The sequence below is a fragment of the Struthio camelus genome, chromosome 8, assembly GCF_040807025.1.
Source record: "Struthio camelus isolate bStrCam1 chromosome 8, bStrCam1.hap1, whole genome shotgun sequence".
NCBI classification, from domain to species: Eukaryota; Metazoa; Chordata; class Aves; order Struthioniformes; family Struthionidae; genus Struthio; species Struthio camelus.
In genome coordinates, this window is record NC_090949.1 from 17,638,230 (window position 1) to 17,663,591 (window position 25,362).

Sequence of the window (25,362 nt, forward strand, 5' to 3'; positions counted from 1 at the left end):
TGGGTACCCGAAGGATGCAAACGCAACGGGTGGTACGCGGACCAGGAGGGGATCACACACCTACCAACAGGAGCACACGGGTTATGTCAGTTAAGTGAGAAGCTCCTAGATCTTCCATAGCCCTAAAGGAAAGCTGAGATGCTCTCCAAAGCCCTGAATACACATCAAACGCAGTCGAAATACAACAGTGCATTAAACAGTCACTGAGGTGGCCTAGAGACCCAGACGCTGGGCAAACAGCATGATCACATCAGCTTCATTCCTCTAGAAAACCAGCCAAAAGAATTCTATAAGCCATCAAAAGAGAAGCTTTGGAAAGCTAAGGTATTCAAAGGTAAGGCTTATTTTACACAGCAAAACGTAAAAGGCTAATTAAGGAAAGAGCTTCAAAATCCGGCACCAGCTACTGTGGACAACAGCCAGGGGATTCGGCAGAAGCCAAGAAACAGCTAGAGCCACTTGCCAAAGTACAGATCCAGTCCAAACTTTACTTAAAATTGTCATCAGGGCTTCTGTGTTCTAGGGGAGAGGAACCAGATTTGCCGTAGAAAGCTGGGCCAAACTCTGGATGTCACCTGGCAAAGCAAGCAAGGAGCCAGAGGGAACCTTTTGATCAGGTAAAGAGGCTCCACAGGAAATGGTGTGTGTAAAAATGGAGATGCATAAATTGATGAGGGATACCCTGATTTTGCAAATTTCTGATATTGAAACAAAAGGAAAGGACACAATGATCAAATACGGAACATGCTTGGAAAAGTGCAGTTGAATGGCCACTTCCGCCAGGGGTGGGTAATTATCAGGGTGAAAACACAAAAGGAAATATATAAAGACGTTGTCAGCTGTATTACTTAGACACCGTTTATATGCAGTTTCTAAATAAGCAGATTTAGGGTGTTGTCAGTATCTGTTCTTCTCTGCCTAAAATTACACCTCCCCCTCAGCCCTCGCCGCAGGCTTGGCAACGCGTGTGCCAACACCAGTGTCCATCAAAGCAGGGATTACAGGAGTTCGGCATCACCCATGACACCACCTTAAACATTTGCTGAATTGAGCCTATCACTTCTTAAATCACACTCCTTTACGTGCCTTTGCTGATAAACAACTCAGGATTTTATACAACAGAAACATGCAAACTCTGATGTATTGCAGCTCTTCCAGATTACCCAGATAAAAAAGGATGACTGCACACAGGCAGATAATTCTTGTTAGAAAGTATCCCCAGGTATGAAAGGGATGGGGATAACGTCTTATTTGTCACTAAAATATGCAGAAAATGTAACAAGCATGTGTACTATGCACATTGATGGTTTTTCCCCTAAGTTTTTTTAAACCAAATTTGAGGAGGAAAACACTGAAGCTCCTCCAGCCCTCTGGAGCAGGTTTCTCTAGTACTCCCATTCCCATATTTCCAATTACGGGCTGTTTCCTCACCTTGCGTGACCTGCAGAGTGAGGATCCCGCGTACCCCTTGGCGTTCAGGAATGGGGCATGTTCCTGGGTGGGGAGACAGCCCCTGGGCCATCTCCTGGGACGGTCTCCCAAGCTCATGGGTGCTCCGGGGCTGGGGCCGGGTGCTGGTGTCTCAGCCTGAAATCTGGGGACTCTGATGTGACCCTGAACGTCAGAGGTTCTTATCAATTTTTGTATTATTTCAGAGGTGCCTCCCACACCAGACTTTCCTTCCAATAGGGCCCAGTTTGTGTACGTACCAAAGCTCACATCAACCCACTTCGAACATCAGGCGAATACCGCTGCTACTGGGCTGAGGGATACAACTGAAAGAAGCTGCACTATTAAAGGCATTTTAATGCATTATTTTCAAGTGCCGTATTTAAATTGTATCATTTCTCTAAAGCAAATACCTCCTACTCTTGAGTCATATTTGTTAATTCTGCATTAAAACGCATTCCTTTCTGAGGAGTAGTGTTTTAATGGTCATGCCCACACATTTTTAAATTACTATTTAATATTAATCAAAAACATAATTTTATCACAAACTAAAGGGTGCAGTTAACAGCAGATGCAGAGAGCTGATACAGTCTATACATGTCTTAAACGTATTTCAGAGAATACAAATTAAATGTTTATTCAGTGTAAGTTTAAAGTTTATATTCACTAACTTAAATCACATTTAAATGTGGAAGACAAGTTACCCAAAGTAAGAGAAACAAAAGCAGTCATTTACCGTGGGCAACATTAACTACATCTAATAACCGTCATAAGCCTACAAATTTTCTTCTGCCTCGCGTGGAAAGGCTGATGGGAATCACTCGGGGCAAGAAACATCGCTATGTTTCTGCCTGCATCACGTTCCCCCTCTTTCTTCTGCTTTCTTTTCCCTCCCCCACGCTGCCTTTTCCTCAGCCCCCACATTTCCCTGCGTCCCCGTTCAAACGCCAGGGCGACAGGAGTGCCGCAGGCAAAATTCATAGTAACTAGTGATGGGTTCAGGTTTTGAGCTACACATAAATCATGTTTGGCTAAAAGCATATCCCTAAAACTCAGTCTTTCTGTCTACCCTCAGAAATTAATTAATTCCAAACTTTCAAATAAGTTCTCAAATGAACTTGCCAGCTAAGTGTGATTTTTCTTCTTTATTTTTCAGTATATGGATTGATGGAGAGAGAATTATCTTCACATACTTGCAGTTTTCAGTCCCCAACAGTTAGCTCAACGGTGACTAGTTCAGTCATTTTGGTATTCTCTTCTCTGAGTATATGAAACATAGGCAGATATGCAACTGACACCCACACGCACAAATGTAAAGGAAAACCATTAATTTGAAACGAAATCAGGTTGTTTTTTTTTTTTAACTACTTAAATATTACCAGTGTTAATGCTGTACCTAAGTGCCTGCTCCTTTTATTTTTTTTTTTAATTTTCACAGTTACAGTCTCCTTTTTAAAATGCTGCTTATTCCCCTGTTGCTGTGAAAACCTGACTGTGTATACAAGCTCTCTTATTAAACGTCTTAAAAGCTAAATAAAGCACAAAAGAAAGGTTTCCTCCTACCTTTCAATTATAATTGTCTTAAAAATTATGTGAATATATTGGGTGTATATTAGGGTACTTAGGGTAAAAAAACTCAGACAGTAATATGATTTTAAAATTAATCACCACCTTTAACATTCCACTTTCATAAACATCTGAAAACAATCCCTTTTAATTCCTGAAAACACTTCTCAGTACAACCTGCCCAAGTAACGCTTTCTGGAAAGTAGAGACGAAGTTCTCAATTTCCAGTTACAACTATGGTAGGGCAAAACACCTTATAAACATAATTTGAAGAATCCTTATTAAGATTTCTTTAATATTTCTTTAAGAGGCTGACACAATAATAGTTATATCCATAAATAAGATATTTTTATTACAATCTGTAACAAAATCAAGACTGCAACAGTGATTAATTTTTTTTAATAACCTCAGTGCTTCAAGACTTCCTATAATAACAGGGCAATCATGCATCACTGCTGTGTTCCAACAGAACTATTAGTCTCTGCGCTGCGTTAGTGTAATTGCAGTCTAATGGTTTACACTATTAGACTAGCACTAAATATCTTACTGAGTACAGTATCTAAAAACTGATTTAAATTGTTCCAGGCTTTAAGATAGTATATTCAAAGATGGAAAGAAACTTACTCATTTTTCTCCAAATTGAGAGCAACAAAGCTGTCAAAATTAGGTTTTTGTTTGTCTTTTTAATAAATTGGGTGCAATTTAATATTAGAAGCAGAGATTAAAAGTACAGCATAAAAAGATCTAATAAAGTATGAAAAACATTTTCTGATGTTGTGACGCTCCCATTTAGCAGGCTGGCTTGATTCACATTGTCAAAATTATCAAAGGATATAAAATGACTCTAATCAGAATCTAATTTTTTTTTAATCATTTCAGAATTCCTGATTATTTACTTTAACAAAACTTACAAAACCCGAACAGTATGCAAGTATAGCGTCTCATAAAAATTATCTAAACAGCTCTACATTTGGGAAAAACCGCATCAGCAAAGTTAGTGGGTAATCAGCAAGCCCCAGGCGCGCACCGTTCCCGAGAAAGCCCTGGCCAGCTCGGGCAGCCTGGGCAAGGACCGCGCACAGCGAGGGCACGCGCCAGCCATCGGCGACGTAAGCGTTTAGATCCTTCACACAGCCTGTTCTCGCTCACAAAAATAATCTCACTTAATTCAGTGAGATTACTTCCATGATGAAGGACTGTTAATCCAGATGAAGGACTATTAATCTAAGCAAGAACTGGCTAAATCCAGCCATTAACATTCAAAAGTAGCCCTAACTACATCCCATAACACATGCTGTCTTACTCCCTTGAACGTAAAACACGACCCCCAATTTCTAGATCTCCAGAAGCGCCCAAACCTCGCAAGCCTGCCTCACAGAGGAGAACAAAAAAATCAGTGTCTTCTAAAGAGAGGTTATATTTCATCCTATATTTCGGTTTATCCACTATTTTGATATTACACAATTTTTTAAAATACAACATTAATTTCCTGGTGTTTTTCAAATATAATCTTGCTGGAAAAGAAACTTGTTTTGTCCTACAAGTCAGCTGGTTTTGTGCAGAAGGGGCCTTTTGTGTTTGGAATAGAATACCATTTTTCCTCAAAACTTTGGGTACTTCTGATATTTTCTACAACACCAACCCACTTAAAAATGAAAAAAAAAATCACTTTATATCATTTAAGAACATTTTGCATAGTTCAGGATCCCTTGACTGAGGGACTGCCAAAATCTAGGGTCACTTCTTGCCTAGAGAAGAAATTTGTTCTGTTAAAACAGGATAAAACAAAGTTTGCCTTTTAACCTTCACAACTACAACATGAACAACTTAAAATTTAAACTATGTTAAACAATGAAATAAGTTGTACACTAAATAATCTCGAAGTACGCACAAAGGTGCCCATAACAAGAATCGCTTATTGCTCAGGCAGCAAACGAAAAGCCACAAAGAGCCTGTGGCTGCTGTCGAGCAGGGCCATAACCAGGAGGCTGCCTACGCGCACGGATGTCTCCGCTGCAGCCCGCAGCCCCAGGGTTAAGAGTCAAGAGTTTGCGAGGGGAAGTGTTTCTTAAAGCAACCTTTTTTCGTGAAATATGATCAGTTTTGCCAAAGAATATGGAAAATGTACAGTTTGGGCTTTTGTCCCCATTTGTGATAGAAAATATTTTAAAAACCACACACAAAAAAGGACAGGGTAGAAAATCCATTTTCTGGAGAGCTTGGAAAAGATTTATTTTTGCAATACACTGACCTAAGCTATTATTCTTAGATAATTACCTTGCATAATACTTTAATTTCACAGAGAAATTTAATTTTGATTTACAGTTTAAATGTCCTACTTCAGGTAAGTCCATCACCTGTATCATTCTGTGGCTCATAAATGCAATCCTCATTTAATTATTTACTTCAAGGGAGCATTTTAATTATGGACATTACTAAGTATCCAAAGCAACTTATACCGGAGGGTAGTGAAAACGTAGAGAGCAGAGCGCTGAGCTGAACCTGTGCTTGCCTTGCCTCTCTCCAGCGTGCCGCAGCCGCACGCACACACACACCAGCTCTAACACTGCACAGGAAACCTTATTTTCTTCGTTTCTGACAGCTGCACAATGGCACGCGTGCACAAACACACACGCACACGCACGTGCAGAGCTTGGCTGCATCTTCACAGCAGCAGCTCAAAGCGACATCCCAAGGAAGGGGCCCGAGCGGAGTTTTGCAGTCGCTGGACGGAACTTCAAACCCGCACGGCGGTATTTTAAAAGTGCCCCCAGCATTTTGTCCTTGCCCTGCCTCTTGTTAAATTCATCTTTGGAACAGAAAAAAAAGGCCCCCAACACCGTTCTCGCCTTTTCCTGGGGCTGATTTCGGGGTCCAGCTCTCCCCAGCGCCACGTAGCCACTGCAGCACGACGAGTCCAGGGCAATCGCCGCAGGGTCCGGACCCCGGCGTCTGCCCCACATGAGCTCTAACCGCACCTGCGGGGCCCCCAGCCAAAAAACTAACTTTTCACCTCAAAGCTGGACCCTCCAACGGTTTCTGAGCTCACGAGCAGACATACAGCACCCGTGCAAAGGGCAGGCCAACGCCGTGCCCTGTCCCCGGCAGCAGCCAGCAAAGGAGGGCGAGGGACCAACAGAAAACCACACTTTGGGTGGGCCTTCCTCTGATTTTTTCCAGCTTTGAGCAGCCAGTGATTTATGGGTTTCCTGAGTTGAGGGTTACATGTCAACTGTCATTTGTAATAGCCATCAGTTGAGTGATCTTCCATGAATTTATCTAATACCTTTGCAACCTGTTCATATTTTTAGCTTCCCATGTATTACTTGGCAGTGATCAGCCACAATTTAATTTATTGCATTAAAAAATTCATAGAAATATATTGCTTTATGCTTGCTTTAAATCTGCCAAATTGGTAGTTTTGTCTGCTACAGCTGGGTCATCTTCCCAGTCATTTTAACTTCTAAAGTAGACATTTTAACCATCACATGAGCTGCACTATGCAACTTCCCTGTACCACACTAAGCAATATTTCTGCAACTTCAAAATATTTTCAGCCTTTTTTTTAATGTTTAAATACTAGGCACAGTACAATCCATTTTTATGCAGACATGCCCAGCTAGAAGGAATAATAAATATGTCCTACCTTCAGGGCAAGCCAACAGACAGCCAGCAGATGCAAGGACGGGGACAGAGGCCAGGTCCGCTCCCTCCCACAGCCTTATGTAGCCTTCCCGCACCAAAAGGCAGTCGAGCCACAAGTGCAAAATACAGTGGGATCTAGCCCTGTTTCAGGCTCCTTTCTCCTCACCAGCAATGGGCAGTGTCGGGGGGGGGGGGGGGGGGGGGCAGGAGTGTGGCCATGGCTAGTCTGCTGCCTCAGAGCTCCAGAAACAAGCTATTTTCACATAACCTTTCCCTGAAAGGTTACTCAGCCCTGTGACAGATCACAGCTGAGAAGCTGGCCTGTTCCCTGGATCACGCAAGTTAGCTGTTCCTAGAAAGAGTGAAAACCAGAAGGCCGAGTCCTACAGAAATCCTCCGCTCACCAATAAGCCTCTTTTTTCCAACGTTTGCTCTCTGACCAGCTTTACTCTTAGTGACTCACCCAGCTGGGGTGCCTCATGGAGCAACCAAGGAACCGACCACCGCCTCGGACACCCGGGAGGTTTCAGATCAGGCTCCTTCCCCAGGCTCTTCGTGAAGAAGCGGCTTGCCGCTAACTCCCTCTTACACAGGGCAGCATACAAGAGCACTATCTCCCTACTAGGGAATAACATTAGTTTTGATGAGATTTCTAAGGGAAATAGATTCTCAAACCCATTTAGCAGTGCAAGAAGGGAACTGTCGGGTGTGCTACAACAGGAGGTTGCCTGCTTTCCAAGGTAAGCTCTTCTCACACTTGTCACTTCATTATTAACGACCTCCAGATCTTCATAAGATATTTATCTTTTTTAATAAACAGAAACAGTTACTGATTTTTCTGTTTTAATATTGGGATAAAATCCAAAGAGCTGCAGACATATTCTCTAATGCCTATCTTTCTGCAGTGATGGATGTTTGTTCAGAAGCTGCTGTGTCACATCCAATTTTTATCAGTTAGGTTGCTCTATTTTATTAAAAAAACAAAAACAAACCATCTACTACATAGTTTCCTTTCCTCTTCCCCCTTCCAAAGAAGCGGCCATGTTAGGCTTTAACCTACACTTCACTGCCTCTCACAACCTCCTGAGCATTGCCAGGGCCCCTAAAAATTGAGGTTATCCTGCATCTTTCAGGATTGAGGATATCACGTTTCCCATGTGAAATTGCTTCGTTCGTCAGTCACTAAGCGCCCAGTTTGGAAGTCATTAAAAATAATGAGAACATTGGCAGTTTTCCCAGCAATAATGGCATTGGATCCTGTGTTACTTTTCTACTTTAAGACATTGTATATATCCAGAAACCATTTAACTCTCATCTTCATACTAGCTGTAACGAACCTAATGGCTGCTGAAACTGTGGACTTTTTACTCTACTTTTTATTTAAAACAAGTGTCTGCCCACTCCATCACAAAATGACAAACACTTACACAGCACTTTGCATCACGAAGGCCTCCAAGTGTTTACCAGGATCACCGTATCTATCACTAAAATGCAAGCACTCCTCAGTCAATAAACACTTCAGCTGACAATAAAGTCACAAGAGAGTTTTCAGAAGGAAAACTGAAGAGCAACAAATCCAATTTGTCCAAAACAAATTTAGAACCTTTTCTGTGGGTAGAGTCTCACAGGGTCCTGCATTTTCATCTTCGTCTGTATCTGCTGCAGCATTTTTCCTCCTAGTGCCACGTGAAAAGACTAACTCCATAATAACTCAATGAGCAACAACATCACTCCTGCGGCAGCTGTATTTTATGAGCTTCGACAAGATAATGAGCCCTCAGTAATAATGCTGCAGGCCATCACAAACTACAGCTTTAGAGTTTCATTAACCCCCTCAAAAGTGGAAATGCTCCTTGTTGGGAAAGGCACATTAAAACATTATAACTTACACCCTTAATTCCAAAGTCTATCTTAGGACTAATGTAAAATTACTCACTGTTATACTTTCCTCAGTAAGAACTTGTATGACTTGTGCTTTGAAATTTGTAACAGTAATAGAAAGCTGAAAAATAATTATTCTTAGATGCAGCCTTAAAGAAATTAAACATATATTAAAACATATTAACGGTACCTTCAAAAACAGACCTGCTTAGGCAGACAGATCCAACAGCAATGGATCCAGCACTGCTGCATAGCAAGTCTGATACCTTCCAGGCTCCTAAAAGGTAACCACAGCGGGCAACCACACACACGTCAATGCGACAGTGCCTGTGCACAGGTGGCATGGGTCCACAACGCAAAGGACTCGCATTTCAGGAACCGAGGAGGTCCATCCAAACTATGGGAAGTCCTGAAACCCCAGACTGCTGCTAAAAGCCAGAGCCTGCTGTCAAAATCAGTAGGGCTTAGATATGACTACACTCACTAATATACAGAGCTGAAAGCATAGAACTAGCAGGCAGGTCTGAGCCAAACAGTAATTTACACAAAAATAAGACTGCAGGTAGCAGACCTACCAGAAGAGATCACTGAATGCTTCATGAAGCAGATTTTAAACGTGTTTTGGCATTATCATCAGCATATATGGAAACCTAAAGAATGTTACCATTGCATAAAACAGAAAAATTAATACCTTCCAAAAATTCCTCTGAAGGCCTCTTTAGTTAGGGGAATGAGCCATTCAGTTATTAAAAATATATTTTTAAGGCTGTTAAATGTTTAATATCTTTGCAAAGTAAATTTTTTAAGTAGTGGATAAGGCCCGTTTTAGGAAAGCATATTGCTTAATGTGCCCATTAGCTGGTGTAGCACCTTTCATCTCAAAGCATCTTAGGGCTTTTTATAAACGCTTTACAAAGCCACAAACAGGACTTACCCAGCCATCCCTAGTAGTGCACAACCTATCGTGACTTTAACTTCACTCTCATTTATCAGATCTGGGAATAAAAGGACAACAAACTAACCTCATGATTAATCTTAAAAATATCTACCAAATGTAAACACCCACAAGACTACAATTGCGAGCTACACAGTTTAAGCAGTATGTTCAAACGTTCAGGCATCATAAGTGGTCTCACCATTTTTAGACATGGGAATGTCCTGATGTGGCTCAGATGAAAATCTGAGAACAATTTAACAGTTGACTTGAGGACAATCTAGAACAGTGAAGACTAAGATAATTATGACAAGTTCAGTATATTAAAATAGGCATATACTTTCAGAATATTTGGAGAAATGTTATATTTTCTCTCACAATAAACGATGAAATGAGGATAATAGTTGTGAGATACCTAAAGCTTGCCTGTGACTCATTATCCAATTAATTGATAGAAGCAAATTGGTTAAATCAAGCTAAATGACAGTTAGTTGCTCCACAAAATGTAGAAGTATATCAGAGTAAGAGGTTTTCAGATAATTAGATCAGTGCACAGGTCTTTCTTTTTGAACTTTAGAAACACATTAAAAGATATTATAATTGCACCTACAGAAAAAAAGAATGACACATAATTCATATTCAGAAGCTCATTGAGAAGATTACCAGTGTTTTAGTAGCAGTAGAGAGTTTCACAAGTACAAGCCATGTTTTGTTTGTTTGTTTTTAATCTAAACTTCCTTCCATGAAGAGGAAGGAAAAGATTAGTACCTCTTATCCGGCCTGCCGCTCTATCGCCTGGAGGAGAGCGGAGGCAGCTCTGCTGCCTCTCCTCGCCCCTCACATCACTACACCCATTGCAAGGCACCCTGCCCCAAGGGGTGCCTTCCTGTTGCTGCTGTCCACCCCCACCCTCCCCCTTTTTTTTTTTTTTTTTTTTTATACACGCATCAAAACGAGGATGCAGCCCACAACCGCTTGTATCACTCAGTGAACCTGAGCACTGGCGTCCACTGACGGCTCTCAGCAAGCCGAACCCGAGCCATGGCATCGAAGGCAGAGCTCGCGCTTGGTCACGGCACAAGGACAAGCCACATGGAGAATGCCAGCATCTCCCCAAAAAGCGCCAAAGCAAAGGCTCTCCTAGGAACCAGGACAAAGATGGCAATGACTTTAAGTATACAAGGTATGATCACAATAAAATTCGCATCCACGCATACTTTTAAAAAAAACAAAAAACAATATTTAAACTCAAAACAGGTCCTTCCTACACTTTCCTGCCCAATCCTTTCAAACGCTTCATGGACAGAAGTTAAAATAACACTTCTGAAAAATACACTTACTCAACCACAGCAATGATTTGAGTATTCTTCCTTTTCCCAGAGCCACTCGTTCAGCCAGGTCAAGCTCCCTGCCCAAAAATACCCGACACCAGCAGAAAACCCAAGCCTTTGTTTTTCACGTCTAAATGTTAGCTAAGAAAGTGCTCAACCCTGAAGACATTTTCAGACAATTAGTTCAGAGGCTCTGCACAATTTAATCAGAAGAAGTTTTAAACTCTGATTGTGCAATTAAACATAGTATACTCTTGCAGTTGTAATTTATCACACTGCTCCTGTGTCATGTAATCCGGCCAACAAAACTAGCTGGTACCTAGGAGTGGAGAAATGAAAAGGATAATGTTCTGCAGGAAAGCAGGTCTATCTAACATCTCACTATGCTAAAAATACCCTTGGGACTTGTTCTGATATCTTGTAATTACGCACACATATCCCGATTTATGGTGCATGTCTCCCAGCTCAAAGAAGTATGCACTCTGCTTCATATCTCGCCCTATTTATGTGTAAAATACTTGATTCCATAATGTCATAAAAGAGGACAGGCTCATTGCACATGTTACTATCGATTTCATGAGAGCATGGGGCATAATCTAATGATCCTTTTCAGCTGAGGATAAATATGCACAATTTAGCCTTAAACAGAGTCAGTGTCAGACCATTTCAGCTGCCGCCTTTGAGAAACGCGCCCGCGACGCGAAAGCTCCCTCCTGTCCGGCTCCTCCACGAGGCCGCTGCAGAGCGCGAGCGAGGAGCAGCACGCAAGAAAGCTGGGGAAGGGACAAGAAACATTAGCACTCATGTTTCAAGCAACATAACTTTTTCAGGCTAAATTTACAAATTCACACCCCACTTCTTTTTCCCTCCCCATTCCCCTTTGCACCCTGCTCCCTCGCTGGGCAGCCGCGGTAATTACCGAAGGAAACGAGCAGCCCCGGGCTGAGCGAGCGCTGGCAAAGGCTAGCGCGGCCGGGGAGCAAAAGGGAAAGGCGCGCTGGCGAGCGGGAGCAGTACGTCGCCTGTACGCAGGGAGGAGGTTGCCAGTTTTATGCTGCAGCTCTTCTAGTACTGCCCAGTGGGGGGGGGGGGGGGGGTGGCCTATGTTTCAATCAAGATTATAATATTTTTAATATCTGAAATGTATTTAACACAGTATTTTTATTGTGAAGATTACTGAAAGCATTTTCATAGAGGGGGATATACAGCTTCTTCTCAGGTACACACCATTTAAAAAGAAGAAAGGACAACTTGACATAGAGCAGGAGGTTAAGAGACCTAATTTCCATTCCCCACATCTACCGTTCAATCTTTGCGCGATCTTGGGCGCGTAGCTTAAATCCTCACTTCGCCCAGAGAGCAGAGCAAAAACCGACCCAACTCTTGAGCAGCGTGCTGAGGTTTGAGTCATTACTGCTCTCCCAAGAAACACCGAGATCTGCCGATGCAAAAGGATTTAAAAGCATTTGTCATAATTATTCTTTTAAATCACTAATTGGCTTTTTAAAATCTGCCAGCAGTTTCCAAATAAAATAGCATGTGTTCATCTAACATTGTAACATATTTCTATCTACCTATTACACGTTAGTCAGTAGCACAGGGAACGTAGGAAGTGCAGCACAAACGGGAAGAGGGCGAGCGAAGGAGTACCTGAGAAAGGAACGGGCTTAGCTGGCGCCTGCAAAGCCAAGAGCCGGAACTGGCATGCGCTAGCAAGGGATGCAAAGACTGTACTGGGGGGGGGAGCAGGTTCTCTGAGTAATTTCAGCTGTGATAGCACTACATATTGGAACCATGAATATTTGAAAATATACATTTAAAAAAACCCAATTTGTTTTATATTTGTATATATTTTTACCCACATCCCTTGACACTGCAAAAGAAAAATTTATTGCAACATTTTAAAAATACACTTAAAAGTGAGCCTTTCAAGGTAGAGTTCTGGTTATCCATCAGGTTTGTACTGAATTTACCACAGTAAGTCCCTGTTGTGACCAACTGCCACACAACTTTTTCAAAAGCAGTTTAGCTTGTAAACTGAACCCAAGCCTTACTTTCACATTAGTTCTTAATCATGTCTTACAAAAAAAAAAAAAAAAAATTCTCTACACTACAGCTTCAAGTTTCTGCTCTCCAGCTCCGGCATCTGTGCGCACACTTCCGTGTTGTTCAGACACCATCATTAAAAATAAGCTAATTAAAACTTACAATATTTCCAATTCACAGAGGCCACAAGCAAAACCTGAAACATTCAGGATAATGTTATTTCCATTTCTTTTTGTTCTTACCAAAACCCATCACATATCAACTGAACCGGTGATCCTGTTACAGTATTGCCATGCGCTAATCACACAGTATTCAGCAGCTCGCTGCCTGAGCTGGAAAGGCTTTGGGGGTTTTTGTTTTGTTTTGTTTTTTAAATCATGCAGATGCAGTTACTACCTAGCAGCATCTCTTCCATAGATGCCATTGCAACTCCTGAAAACATCCAAAGCTTGCCTGAAGCGCAAGTACAGCATCCCTCAACAGCAGGCTCAAAACCTGAGCAAGCCCAGCATAAGCCTACGCTGCACACTTGTAAATGCTGGGTTTTCAAATAGCTACCGTTTCCAGTAGTCCTATATATTCCTTCAGTGCCTGCTTGCACAATTTGGTAGAGAAAACAGACTCTCCGAAGAGCCTCAAAGGCAGAGCTGAGGGAGCCGCCCAGCGGCCGGCGGCGAGGCCGAAGGGTAGCAGATGCCCAGTAAAACCGCCTGGGGAGGCGGTGCAGGCGCGCAGCGCCGCGTGCAAAAGCAAAGCTACGCCGAGAGCGGCATCACCATGAAAAACAAACCAAGACGATGGCCACAGTTGGGTCCAAGGCAATTTGGCTAGGCTCATCCCAGGAAGCAGGGCTTTCCCAGGCAGAAGGGCACGCCAGCGGTCCAGACGCTTTGGGGGATGAAGGCTGGGAAAGTGCCGCCAGCCGGCTAACCGCGTAGAAAACTCCGTTTTGTGAGGGGCATGCGGTAGCGCTGCACTGAGAATTTTAATACATGGAAACTTAATTCTGAACAGACCCCTGCAGCTTTATAAACACAGGTGGAAATCAGCAGACGCATTAGCAGAGTATATCTACAGTCCCGGGTGGAGATTTCGCACAGCTCGCATGGGGGCCAGGGTAAAAGCAGCGGACAAGTTGTACTTCAAACTACATTGATTTCCAGGTCTTAGATCTGAGGGAGGAACCATCAGAGCTACCGAACAGGCATAAAACCCTGTCACATTAAAATAGCTGCATGCAATGTGTGTGTGTGTCTGTCTCAACATTTAGACAGGTTTTTGCTCTTTCTGGTGGTGGCTCCACAAAGTTTTCCTGCATGACTACCTAGCTCCTTTTTTCCTATTCAGACACAACCAAGTCTGTTTTCCTCGTTCTGAAGCTGGTCTATAAAGCAAAATGCAGCGCAGATGAATATTTCCCCCCAAGACATATGGAAGCCACAAAACTGGCAGAAAAGCAGCCACCTAGGGAAGAATTTAGAGAGTTCACATGCTTGTACAGCAGAGACCACAGACAGATGTGCAGTCAATTTTATAAAGAATAATCTGCCCAAGTAAGAAAGCTTCTGTTGTATTTAATAATCTTTTTTTGGAACAATCTGATTTTCAAACTTCTTACTTTTCATACTTTAAACATTTTTGAGAAGATGGAGTCGGGAGATCTGCCTGTCCTGACCTCTTTTTATAAATAGTCCTAGTATCCACGTTTGTTAGCTATTTCTTTTAAAAAGGGTGCCTGCACGCCTGCCAAAATAAGATCATTTTTCTTGGCACCCCAATAACTTTTACTAATGCTCCCTATTTCAAAGGGCTCGTTATTTAAACAGGTAAGGCAAAAGGGAGGGGAAAAGCTCTGTTACAGCATCATGCACCAGATGTAGCCTCGAAATAATTTTATTCATGCAAAGTCAGTTAGGTGCTGTGACAGCGAGGAGCGAAACCCAGATTTCTTGAGACACAATCCAACGTTTTAATGACAATCAATACCTTCCTCCCCCATAAGTGAGCTCTCCGATTATTATTAATCCCGATGAATGGGAAGGCAGCAATCAGCTGCGTGCTGGATTGGGTGAAGGACTAGACGGTGCCTCTGCCATCAGCGTGACGCTGAGCGGGATACAGAAAAGCAGGGGTGGACACTTGTTTTTAATTATCTCAGTGTGAAATAGACCGTGGAAATAAAGTTCTCATCAACAGCCTGTTGACACAAATTTATAACCCAGGCACAGAATAAAAAAAAAAAGGCACACAAAAGAGGTTTTAACTCTTTGGTTTCTGTGCAATTCTCTTACGGATTTTCATCAAAATAAGAGCAACAGACATTTCAATTTCTTGAACCACCTGCTCACAGAGCAGCAAGGCGGCGTACGGGGGACGCGTCCCTTCAACGCTCGCTACTCGCCACGTTATAACAATCCTCCGTCGGCACAAGGAGCAGAAGGGGCAGGACGCGGCAGGAGGAGGGCGCGACAGGAGCCTCCCGCACGCGCAGCGCCTCTGGCAGACGAGGAAACCTCAGAGACGCATTTAACGCGGTGTCAACTCTCTTCGCAATAGCTTTAGCCCTCAAACTGCGGCGCGCTCGGGCGCAGCATTCCTACCTTTAACGGGACGCCTGGTTTTTCACGATTTGCCCCAATATCCTGCATGTTTCTCGGGTGAGCCCGGGCTTCGGAGGGAGGAGCGCGGCAGCAGCCCGGGGCAGTTACTCTCGCCGTAGCAGAAAACGCGTCAGAGGCCCCGCACGCAGGCGGCGGCGCGAAGGCCGTCCAGGCACCTGCTCGGGACGGCAGGACGCCAGAGACGGGCGTTTTACTCTTAAAAGCTGGAGCCTGAGCTTTCCGAGGCTGCAGCCTGGCTCCAGCCTCACGCAGCAAAACGGCTGGGAACCGCTTTCCGATTCGGAGGCCTCGGGGCGCGCAGCCGCCGGCGCGGGGCCGGGCTGCGCGGCAGCAGCTTGCTCGGCCCACGGAGACATTTAAAAGCTGTCAAAGCCCCGGGGGAGTGAACGGAGCGCCGCGGGCCGCGGTCGCGCAGCCCGGCTCCGCGAGGGGCCCTGCCTGCCCAGGAGGGGTGCCGCCGGCCCAGCCGTCTCTGTTGGATACAGACGGCCAGACCTGAGCGAAAAAGGTGGTGAGCAGCGCCGAGCTTGAGCTGAGAGCACGTTTCTGGGCATTTCTCCTAACCCCTCAAGGAGCAAGTTTTCAAAATAACCTGTTTGGCTCCATGCAAGATTTCAAAAAGCATATGGTAGAAAATGAAGCACCGCATTTTGATATAAAGATAGCATTAAACTGTAAAGATCAAAAGTTTCAATACGGAGGTAACATGACCCGGCCCCACCAAGGCCACACACACAAACACCTTGTGTTTGGAAGCAGAGCGTCCCCCGAAACCCAGCCGACCCCCGTGCAGCGGAGGCTCACCTTGCCTGGGTGGTGCGGCGCGCTCGGCAGGACCTGCGGACCTTCCCTCACCCCAGGAGCGTCCCAGAGCTCTGCACGCCCGCCCCTCAAAAGCTGCGTTGTGCCCTGAGAAGACTGCGGTCCCCCAACCCACCCCCCTCACCGTCCCCAAACGGACCCTTTTGGAAGCCGGCAAAAGCAGCAGAGCCTTCCTGCCCCCGAAGAGATCCTCTGGCACCGACCCAGCAGCCACCAACATCTCAGGAGATGTATAGTTTTTTTAAAAAGTACTAGTTGAGGTTTGACGCTGCTCCCATTAGAAGTTTTTCTATTTAATCACTGTTGTTTTTCCTTATCTAAATTGGGAGTATTCAGTCTCACTTGACGAACGTGCAAGGCCCATGTTATAGAGGTAATTGTTCATCTCGGTGATTTAGTAATTACCCTTTGCGCAGCTGAAAACCCACCTACGGAAAAAGAAAAGCAGAAGTAATCCTAAACAACCTGAAGTTATGGCACATACATTAATGGCTTAAAAATAAGTAAAGAAGGCTTCTACAGCAAACTGAATAGAAAATAAGCCATCACCATGTTAATATCTATTATTTCTACAGTGATATTGCATAGGCAAAGTCAAAATAAAAAAGCTCCGATTCAGAAAATAGACAATATAATAGGATTACTGCTTTCTAGCCACATGGAGCCACAAGGATATTTAACGTTGCAAAGAACTGGCGCCTACCACGGAAAACAGGGACAAAAGAGAAGGGTGGACGTAACAGAGTTATTTAGTGCCATAGTAGTCCATAACTGCTAGGAGACTACCATTTTTAGCTTGCAAAAAATAGTACATTTTTGGCATCTGAAAAGTCTGGGTTTTCTAATAAGCACCAGAACCAAACTTAATGTGCAGAGGATAGAGTCTCTTTGTAGCTCATTCAATAACATGGTACTTGATCAAATAAGAAGAGCCATTTACACTTTACATATTGAGCAATTGCTCATCTACAAAATGTCACAGGATAGGAAAAGCAAAAGAACATGTAACAAAAGGATATCCAGTCCTTCAGATAAGACTCAAAATATAAAATATAATATAGCCAGGATTAATAACATATTAATAGCTGTGGCAAACCCATAGCATCCCCATTTCAGTAGTGTGAGCCAAATAGGGAATGCATCTCACTATCTTTTCAGTAATCCCACTTTAACAGTTGCATTGAATCAGGTCAAGCAGAACCAAAGATACTTTATTTCAAGCCTATTTCAACGGTTAGAGCAGTAATTTGAATAGAAAGTGAGAGCAGTACTGTTCTCTGTATTTTAAACTATTTTAATAGTTTAAATAAATGAAAGAGATTGAAACTGGTTTCCTGAAATGAACTTGAATCGCACACAAATGTGCTGCTTCAATAAAGAGTAAGATCAGCAGCACAGAAATGAATTACATTCAAAAGCAAAAATATGCCAAATCAGACAACATTTAACACTCCAATACAGCACAGGTGATTCTTCAGTAACACATGTTCCCTATTGCACACAGCAAGCAGGAAATGAAAAGAAATGCTAATCCACACAACGGTGCAATCTCATGGAAGAGGTAAAGCAACACAAGGCTTTAGTCAGGTGCTTAAAAACAGACACTGGGCCAAAATTAGAGACAGCAGGACTCCAAAAAAACTAGATGATCGACTGGGACAGGGCAAGAGCTCCTGCTTCCCTTCCTATCCCGTGCGCCAGCGCTCTAGCGAGCAGCTGCCTGCAGCGCTGCTGGAGTTGTGCAGGAAAAATATCTCCGAGAAATTCAGGTACTGGAGTTTATATGGTAGCACTTCAAAGCTCATGATGTTTCTAAGCTCATTCTCTCATATTTCTTTTTATAGATACAGACCCATGAAGGAAAGACCTTGCTGACTGCAGCAATTTCTCTGCTGAGATATGCTATTGGCACAGAGCTGGCAAATTACATTAAATTAAAATAGAAAGCTTAACAGTTATCTTCATTTAAATACAAAAGCCTACGCACACTCTGCACTTGGTGAAAGAGCAAACAAACAGAAAATAAAACTATACATAACAGCAACTTCTTCCTTACATGCAATAACAGTAACGTTCACAGTTACTGTCTAGTGCTCCCAGACTGATGCACCAGCTGATCATCGCATGGGAAGCGGTGGAAAGGGCTAGGTAAACAAAGCAGCATTTTGCCGCAGTGTTTGCTTGGGGCAGCTCACAGGCCACTGGCGTCCCTGCCCAGGGCCCCCGCCAGCATCACGCCACGCAGCCACGCTCACACAAACTGGCCTCAAACAGCCAGAGAGCACGTGCCAATAGTTAGCCCAGACCACAGATCCACAGCAGATTTAGGCATCACGCACCTATAGTTCATATTTCAAACCAGAACTGTGAACCTCAAAACCCACCCCAGCTGACCCTGGAGATACTGAGATTTTCACCACAAAAGTTAGGTAGACCTCAAAATTTACACATCCAGCCATGATGGGAAAAGCCTCAATCTTAAGACTATTGAGAAATTCACACCTTTCTCATGCCCAGGCCTCTTTAGGATCTGCAAACAAAGCTGTGCTCCCCAGCACCCTGCCTAAGGAGTTCAGTCCCATAGGTGTGCTCAGAGCGTTTTTTACCTAGGCAGGTTCCACATAAAAACACAGCCATAAAGGTTTTCTTCAAAATCGATTGTTATCCTCCCCGTGACAGAGGCAGTATATCTTGCACTCTTTCAAACAACTCTTCTCAGCTACTGTACAGAGAAAATAGGCGGCTGTTTCAGGAATGTGGAATAAACCTGTCAGGTGGACCATGAAGTGCAAGGCCAGACATGGCAGACGTTCCTGTTCTGGCTGCGAAGCCCTCTTATGAATCCATGTCTAACTAACTTGACTGGCAGCTCATTCAGTGTCTGGAATGAAGGAAAGGGGGAACAATTATACTATCTCAAATCATCGTTATTGTTTCAATGATTGCATTAGCATTCTCCAAGCATAAACGGGCCACAAAACATTTGAGGCAGACATCTAATGATGGATTTTCCCAACAGAGAAAGCAATTCCTCTAAGCAATAAAACAGTCTGTGAGAAATCCTGCAGTCATAAATCTAGTATTTCTCATTACAAAATTTACATCAGCCACAAAGTGATTACTTCTGAAATTACAAACCCTTGTGGGCAGCAATATTAGTGAGTTACCAATTGCTGTTCTCATGACTCGTGAGAAGGGCAGTCCAAGTCATAATGGTCTTGGTAGAAAAGAAAGTATCAAAGAATTAATTGCCTTATTATAGACAGAAAGTTTAGAGCATCTGCAGAACACGCATCTGGAGTGCAAAGAGCAAGGACCAGCAGCAGGTTCCCACCAAACCCCTCCGAGGTCACCTAGAAGCACAAACACCACAGACTTGTCACGGCTTTGCAGCTCGGCGGTGTGCAAAAGCAGCAGCCGAGCTGCCAACACCAGGACACTCAGCCCGCCCCAACACTCGGCTCCTGATCCCGGCACACGTCCAGCACTCCTGGCGCCGGGGCAGGGGGGGCAGCACCAGGAGGTCCACGGAGGCTGAATGCGCACTGACCACCGACCCTCCTGACAGCAAACGCAATCAGGAATAAAATAAATCCTGTTTAACTCACCTAGATTCATACTTCACATGCATGAAGAAACTTCCTTAGTTTAATTGCAGAGAAAGCACAAAAGGAGGAGGAGCCTTCGCAAGCAGCAAAGATGCAGCAGATGTATTGGACTGTAAAATTCATTTCTGCATGACTAATTAGATACATCGTGTATTACCTTGGTAATTGCTCACAGAAACAGATTGTCTCAGGAAAAGCAAACTAAAGGCAAAGCAAGAAGTTGTAAGACTTTCTAAAAGCCCAAGATACAGGTTTCATGCATAAATTGACCTAACTGCAGCTCCTCGCTCCCACGGCGAGTGCTCATCGCTGCAGCGGGCCCTGCAGAGCTCGCGGCTGTATCGTGAATCAGACCTGCTTGCTGATCTTACCGAAAACACGTCCCAGGAACACTGATAGCTATCCATCGGACCTACGCGCCGACTCAGCTCGCCCTGAAGCTACAGTCACAGGATTGCAGCCACGAGCAGCGGGCGGCAGGCCCGGGCAGGGGGCTGCCCTCTCCGCCTGCAGCCTGGCTGGGCCAGGCGAAACCGTGCAGGCATGCGCGCACCGCTTACCCACGCGCTGTGAGAGCGGCTCAGCGCACGCGGGCAGAGGCAGGAGCTCGCGCCTCGCGCCGCTCCGTCGGCTCCCCAACGAGAAGTCGATCCACCAGGGACCAAACCGCCTGAACGCGGCGGCGGCGGCTGCCACCCGCCCGGCACCCCGGGAGCGCCGGCTCCAACGCTGCACGAGCCACGCGGAAGCGGACTGAACAATTAACAGGTTTTCCAGTTGACTTTAAGTTTCCCGAATAACCAAGTTTTAAATGAGCTCCTTCGCGTGCAAAAGCTCGTGGGCCTATGACCGCTCTGTGCCTTAGCGAGGCTGGTTGGGACAAAAACGAGGGCAGCCCCAGCCCACTGCAGTCATGGAAAGTTATTAGTGGGTTTTTTTTTTTTTTTCCACTGCAAGTCTGATGATTGGCTGCTGCGTTGCTTGCTTTTAACAGCACGGCCCAAAATTTATTATGAGCAAGGTAAACAGGAGCAGTAGCAAAAAAACCTGTAAATACTTGCCAGCAAAAGAAATGAAGTTTTATTACATACAAAAATATACTAAAAGAATACATTCCCATAATTTATTACCTCATCTTTGCCATATAGCGAGCACTTCATTTTAACTATTCAGGGAGTAGCCTGGTCACATATTCCATGTTTATGAGAAAATTATTTCTCAACTATTTCTATTCCTTACCATAGAATAAAAATATTCAAGCTGCTTATGCTTTCTGCCCTAATAATATACCTGAAATTTATAGGGCTGTAAAATGATATCCCAGCATGGCATTAGCTATTTCGATCTTTGATCTATTGGTGCCATTTGAGTAGATGATAATCGTTTACCAGCTCAAAATACTGGGCTAGTAAAAATCACTTCACTGCTCCCATAACATATTTTACAGCTGGAGGGTAAATATTTATTTCCTGCGGGTAAATTTTCTATTTTAATAGGTGTTCACACGCTGTATTGCTCATGTATCCGGTTCTATATCCGGCACAACCCATAGCCTCACCTTTCCACAATTTATTACAGAGAAGCATCAGTGGGCAGATTCCCTCTAATGCAGTGGCAATTTGGGCAGGTGCCTCAGCACAGAGCCCTCCTACTAAGAAGAGGTCCTCTCTTTTGCGGTCAGTAATTTGCAGGACAGCTAATGCAGAGACTATTTAACTGTTTATAAAATGTTCCCTATCATCTCCTTTGTTATTGATTACGGGGGGGGGGGGGGGGGGGGGGGAATCTATGACAGCCCAAACCAGCAGTCTTATGTTTCTGCATGGAACATACGTATCTTAGGCAGCAGCAGAGCAACTTTCCCTACACTGATAATCCAGCAAGCCTTCAGCCATGATTAAGACCACTCCTCTCCAAAGGAGATTGTTTTTTTTTTGTCTCCTCGAATAAGCTCAACTTCAAGTTGAAAAACTAGTTTTGATAAGAAAGTTAAAACGTTTCAAGATGAAACTGTCAAAATGAAATCTTTCAATTTCCTGGATTGTTTATTAAAATCTCAAAGTATTTTGGTATGTTTAAAATCCACCCACTCCCTGTCCTTGGACAAGGGAAGGGAAAAGAGAAGGAGCAAAATGATTCCCAGTCCTTCCTCACTGATAAAAAGTACCTTTTTTTCCCCAGTATATTTACTATTCAACAAAGAACACCTTCCACCTTTACTGGGAACATCCTTGCAAATGTGTTCACAAACTATCATGTCTTCACTCCAAACCTTTAAAAAAAATCCCTTTGGAACATTTTCACTACAGTTCCTATTAAAGAATTGGGATTGATGTTAAACACAGTAAGGAAATTAAAATTCAGGTTTTTTTGCTGAGAGCGAGAGTCTGATTTCACAGAAGCACTAGAGGCTGAACTCATGCCAATAGCACCTGACCAAGTGCACGACTGGTCACTCCTCAGATTGCCGTGAGACCCAGTTAGGAAATTAGCCTCTTAGACCTGGACCAAACCAGGTCCTTCAGCCAGGGACCTCTTTGCCAGAGCACGAATCCTGTATCTCATGTGTCTTTGAGCGGCCAGAACTCATCATCCACCTGTCTGTCAGTCGGGTCTGGTCCTGATACTGCCAGATGTAACTTACACCTGACATCCCAGCATGATTTAAACTCATGCTTTCCCCAAACTCTGCTAATTTTGCAAACAACTTGGTTTGCAAGCCAGCTTTTAAGAAGGCATGTGAAAGAGGTGAAAAAACAGATGTTGCTGCTTTTATTTCAAGGATGAAACACAATAAGTTAAAGGGAGATGCCTTACAGGGATATGTGCTCAAGCCCATGAAACACAAAACATTCATAAATGATCTGCAAAAAAGGGTGAATATGGAAGTGAACAAGTCAGCTGGCAATACTCTTGTTTTTACAGCCCCAAGTACCTTGACAGCAATGAAACACTAGAAGAAACTTACCATACAAAGCAACCACGTAATACAAACGCCAAGGAAATACAAAGTTAAACAAAAAACAAAACCCCCACACAACTGAATAGCACTGCGAAAATTTCCAAAGTATCTCAAAATTTCAGTAGTAGTCAAAAAAATTACTAAGAAAGGAACAGAAAACAAAAGAAAGGCACCTGGATATATACATATACAACGCAGCACTTTTGTGCAGTTCCAGTTTGCCCTGAACTTGAACTAGAAGGGATAAAAGGAAAGGCGAAAGGTATGAAACAACTTCTATGTAGGAGATGACAAGATAGATCAGAATGCCTCAGCCCGCCTGGAAGACGATGACTGAGGTTATGACAGACACGTATACAATGGCAGGTGACACTGAGAAAGCAAGTAGGAAATCACTGCATACCATCTCTTCCAACACAAGAATCAAGGTTAACAAGTGAAACTGGTAATATCCGAAGAGATGGTTCCTCAGTGTAATTATGCAACAGATGAAGTGACAACTGCCACAGGAATTAGATGCTAAAGACTTATGTAAACTAGAAAGTGTGGGGAAAAAGTTCCCTCCTCAAAAAAAAAAAAAAAAAAGAGAAGTTACCAAAAGCTGTTAATACACACAAAGTTTTCACTCCTGGCTGGGGAAGTCCTGAGCTACAAATCTCTGGGGGGCTTGAAGCAGAACTTCCCTGGTACATGCTAAGTCTTGAACTGTTCTTTAACCTGTCTTAGGTATCATCCACTGCCAGAGAGCGCTGATACAGGGCCAAAAGGGTTTGTTTTGATGGGACAGTATTCAGGGCATTTTGATACCTATGTTTTTATGTTATCAGAAAAACAAAATTCAAAAATACTCAGTCTACGTCACTTTTCCTATACATGTGCAACCAAAAGATCACTTTCATTAGAAGACCTACTGCTGTCCGGCTAATGCTATGACTTTGGGAAGTTCCCCCTACCTTGGCAAAGGAAGGCAAAAGATATCAGAAAATGGAAAAGGCTGCACATCAGGAATGGAACTGTCAGCTTGGCAGAGGTGTCCTGGCATCGCTCAGCATTCATAAGCTGCAGACAAGGACATCTCAGATCATCACACACGATGCTCCATCACAGTTGTTGGGTGGCTGTAGAGAAATAGGTTGTTTAGAGGTTGTCCTTCTCAGTTGGCTTTTGAGAAAAGCTGTTGCAGAGCTAATTTTTAATAGTAACCTCCACTAACAGAAAGCTAGAAGTAGCCCGGCTATTTTTTCCTGGAAGAGGGAGAGGGGATGTGGACTGGACTGCTCGACAACTGTGTATGAAGCATCTATGGCACAATTGGAAAGTGGTTCTTACCTCAGATAATATTTTTTCTGCTCTTTCTGAGTGTCTGGCACACTAGAAATGAGATACAGATATGAATTTTATTTGTCTGACAAAGAAAGCTTGTAATATAACTTATCACTTCAGGTCACAAGGGCATTACACCTGCTCTGATTTCCTTAAGGAATTTCAGAATATGTTGGCTAGAGAATATGACAAAGTAGCTACATTAGTGAAAAACATTCTTTTTCTTCCCAAGTAAGACTTCTCTTATGAAGCCTTCCCAGTAGGAAATTTGGAAAACTGACAGAGGGTTGCTGGTTGGATTTTACTGTTGATGACACATATGTTGTCATGTTATGTCCTAAACCGAAAACCAAAGCACCCTTTTAAAATTCTCAGCACTGCTGATGCTTCCAACAAGTACTTCTGTATTGGTTTTGGTCTTATCTATTTCTAACAGACAGCCTCATGCCTTGGAAATTTGACCTGAAATAAAAATTCAGCCGCAAGTATCTGCTGTCAATTGTGCAGAAAATAGGAGATGACAGCAAAGTCACTTCTGCATGCTGAATTAGATCTCTTTCCAACATCTTCTAATGTCATTATTAGCACTCAAATACACTGTGTCAAAATGTGTCTGTACAGGGAGACGGACCAGGCAACATCAAATTTATCTCTTAGTTGATATGACAAGCTGTTTTTGATTCAAACCTCTGAGTAGAGAGAGGCTCTTAAGAAAAAGTATCTACTCCATCACGAAGGTTTGTTTGTGAATGTGGATATTATAATGGGTGGAAACAGTTAAGAAAAAACTGTATTATGCAATTTCATTGAATTGTTGGAATCGATAGTGCAACGTAAGCTGTTAAAACTTTATTTTGAGCCTTAGTGCCTACACTCCAAGTAGTCAACATTGCAATGTGAAGAATTTCAACAAGATCATCTGCAAGATGACTACTCTTTGCTTTGGAGCTAGCCTTAACAGCGGCCACTAATTCTAAGGCAACCACCTAAGTAGGGATCTAAGCGTACCATACAGTTTTATAACAATTTTCAGAAGAGAATAGCATTTGAAAAGATTAAATTCTTTGTTCAGTTTTCTTTCCTTCTGTCAAAACGTAACCAGATAAGAAGTGAAAAACCATACACAAAAGACATCTAACTACTGACCGAGAGCAATTCCTGGGAAGTCAGCAAT

General features: G+C 43.3%; 1 protein-coding gene across 1 annotated transcript in view; it reads right to left on the reverse strand.

Moving 5' to 3' along the window:
• The window catches only part of LOC104151260 (uncharacterized), a 313,421-nt gene that overhangs the window by 164,020 nt on the left and 124,039 nt on the right, over nucleotides 1-25,362 (reverse strand). The window lies entirely within an intron of this gene.